Genomic DNA, 3,581 nt, shown 5'->3' on the forward strand with positions numbered 1-3,581 from the left:
AAGGAAGGGAGGGAGGGAGGGAGGGAGGGAGAGAGGGAGGAAGGAAATAAATACTTGTTAAACATCTACTATGTACCAGGCATTTGTGCTAAGCACTTTACAAATATTATCTTATTTGATTCTCACAGCACCTGAGGTGCTATTATTATTCCCGTTTGGCAATTAAGGAAAGTAAGGCTTTAGTGACTTGACCAGAGTCATTTAACTAGTATCTGCACTCAGATATGAACTCAAGTTATTTTGAATTCAATCCCAGTATTCCATCCACTGTGCCTAGAAGCAAGATTACATAACCATTAGTATTCTAGTTCCCTGAAATGACCATTTGATATGTGTCATTATAGTTGTTTGCCTGTTGTTGGAAACTACTTGCTACTGAATAGATAATTGTAGGGTATTACCATTACTGTAAAAGTGGTCCATTATGAGATGTGTTGCAAGATGGTTCTACACAGATGTATAGGACATAGGAGGCTCCTATTGTTAAAACAGAAATTGCTAAATGGAAGTTAAAGACAGTGCTTCCCTAGGTCCCTAAGGGTTGATGTCCTTCATGAGCAGGCTGTGATGCTCTTGAAGTCTGAGACCTCTATTCTCAGGACCAATGCTTTACTGCCTTCACTACCCCCAGTGGTCCCTCTCTTACAAAGACTAAGTTCTTGAGGAGTGCTATTTTGCCTGGTTCACTGCCGGTTCTGCCTGTTATAAGAGAAATATATACAATTGGGTTTCAGTGGCCATTAACCCAGTCACAAGGGATATCCTGGGGGATGGAGATCCTAGTAAGTCTTCCCAGTCAGCCAAACTATGGGCTGTGTGAGAGAGCCTTGGAGGATGGGACAGACAGCATATTTATTCATATGGTCTGGGACCAACTGTGTCTTCATAGAAAGCATACTCTGTTTTTTAAAGCCCACCAGAGGTGTAACCTATCACCAACCATCAAATAGAACTCCTCTTCACCTCATAGAGGAATAACAAAGTGAAAAATCTTTCTTTGTATTTTATTTAGGATACTGACACCTGCTTGTTTCTTTTATCAACCTCTTACTTTCTGTGATTACCTCTACTAGACAGATGGGGAATCAATTGAGCAGAAGTATCCTCATTCCTAAATCCCCCCATGCCCATATTATTATTATTAGTTGATATTTCTATAGGTTTACAATAAGCTATTCTTGCAATAATCCTATAAGGTAGAAATACTAGTATTTTCCCCCTTTTAAAAGGGACAAGGAGGAAGAGAAAGGAAAGGGAGAGAGAATATGTATATACAATCAACTGCTTTGAAACTGAGGTGGAAAAGGTTCATTTTTTAAAAAAGGGGCAGGGAGACATTCATTTAACTGTTTCAAAGACTCCTGTCAGAGAGATCTGTAGTGGGGAGGTACCAACAGCGGACTCTCTCATGTTCCTTCTCTCCTGGATGTCTAGTCATCATTTCTTTGTATGGCTCAAACTATTCTCCATCATATTCCCTCCACCCTCAAGTCTTAGGTGCCCAATCATGAAAAACTCATTCCAGTTGACTTTACTAAAGTCTCAGTTCTCTTCAGTTAGAAGAGGTCAAGACAGTGAATTCTATTTCTTTTCTTCACATCAGAATCATCAAATCACAGAATGACAGAGCCAAAAGGGAACTTGGTACATTAAGTACAAACCTTATATTTTATGGTTGCAAAGAAAGATGAAGTGACTTGTCCAAGAAAAAACAGCAAGTACTTGCTGCAGGGGTTACTGCCATATCTTGACTTTTGAAAATGGGAAGACTAATGGTTTGGTAGCTATATAGTTAAATATGATGCTTTGTACTTATAAAGAAATGGGAGTGGGGTGGCCAGGTAGCACAGCGAGTAAGAGCACCGGCTCCAGTGTCGGGATGACCTCGGGATCGAATCCGGGGTCAGACACTTAGCACCCACCCATAAACACCTGGGCAACCTTGAGCAAGTTACTTAACCCTGATTGCTTAAAAAAAAAAAAGAAAAGAAAAGAAATGGGAGTCCCTAGGGGATTAGGGTTCTCTGAGATCATGCAGAAAGTAAGTGATAAAATAAAGTAGATACCCATCAATTAAGATATGGCTTAGCAAATTGTGGTAAATTAATATAATAGAATATTCCTGTGCTATGATAATAAGAAGCATAATGAACACAAAAAAAGCTTGAAAAGACTTATAGAAACTGACGCAAAGGGAAGTCAACAGAGCCAGAAAAAATTTATACATGACTACAAAAAATGAAAAAGGAAAGAACAATAATTGAAAAATTATAAAGGCCACGGTTGGCCCCAAAGGAGAGCTTATGAGAAGACATTCACCATCCCGAACACCAACCCAATTCCTTTGCAGAGGTAGAGATCTACTGGTGAGGAACATCACATATAACAGCGAAGTTTTTCTATGTATTGACTGGTTTTACTGATTTTTTCTCTTCTTTTTACAAAAGGTCTATATCATAGCGAATGACTCTTTGGGAGGGAAAAAGGGAGAGATGTGGGGGGAATTGTAGGTGATATTAAAACAAAAGATTTCAATAAAGTCCTTTTATTTTTTAAAGAAAATAACAGAATTTCCAACTGTTGCAAAGTGGTAATCATCAAAACAATCTGGTACTGGTTAAGAAATAGAGTGGAATAGATTAGGTACATAATGCACATAGTAAATAATCATAGTGATTTAGTTTTTGGTAAATGCAAAGATGCAAGCATTTGGGATAAGAACTCACTCTTTGACAAAAGCTGCTGGGAAAATTGGAAAAAGAGTTTGGTAAAAAGTAGGTACAGACAAACTTCTTACACAATATACCAAGATATGGTTAAAATGGATAAGTGATTTAGACATAAAGGGTGATATCATAAACAAATTAGGGGAGCATGGAATAGTATACCTGTCAGATCTATGGATAACGGAAAAAAATGACCAAAAAAGAGATAGAGAGCACTATAGGATATAAAATGTAAAAATTTATATTATGTTAAATTCAAAAAATTTTACACAAACAAAATCAATGTATCAAGATTAAAAGACAAACTGGGAGAAAAAAAGTTTTTTACAGCTAGTCTCTCTGATAAAGGCCTCATGTCTAAAATATATAAAGAACTTCGTCAAATTTCTAAGACTGTAAGTCATTCCCCATTTGCTAAATTGTCGAAGGATATGAACAGACATTTTTCAGACAAAGAAATCAATTATCTATATTCATATGAAAAATGCTTTAAATCATTATTGATTAGAGAAATGCAAATTAAAATAACTCTGAGGTACCATCTCACACTTATCAGATTGGTTAGTGTGACAGAAAAGGAAAATGACAAATATTGGAGGAGATATAGGAAAATTGGGACACTAATGCATTGTTGGTGGAGTTGTGAGCGGATCTAACCATTCTGGAAAGCAATCTGGAACTTTGTCCAAAAGACAATACCCTTTGATACAGTAATACTACTACTAGGTCCATATCCCAAAGAGAAAGAAAGAAAGAAAGAAAGAAAGAAAGAAAGAAAGAAAGAAAGAAAGAAAGAAAGAAAGAAAGAAAGAAAGAAAGAAAGAAAGAAAGAAAGAAAGAAAGAAAGAAAGAAAG

Source organism: Petaurus breviceps, unplaced genomic scaffold (assembly GCF_028583685.1).
Source record: "Petaurus breviceps papuanus isolate PSGF00001 unplaced genomic scaffold, PetGlider_PUasm1.0 470, whole genome shotgun sequence".
Classification (NCBI taxonomy): domain Eukaryota; kingdom Metazoa; phylum Chordata; class Mammalia; order Diprotodontia; family Petauridae; genus Petaurus; species Petaurus breviceps.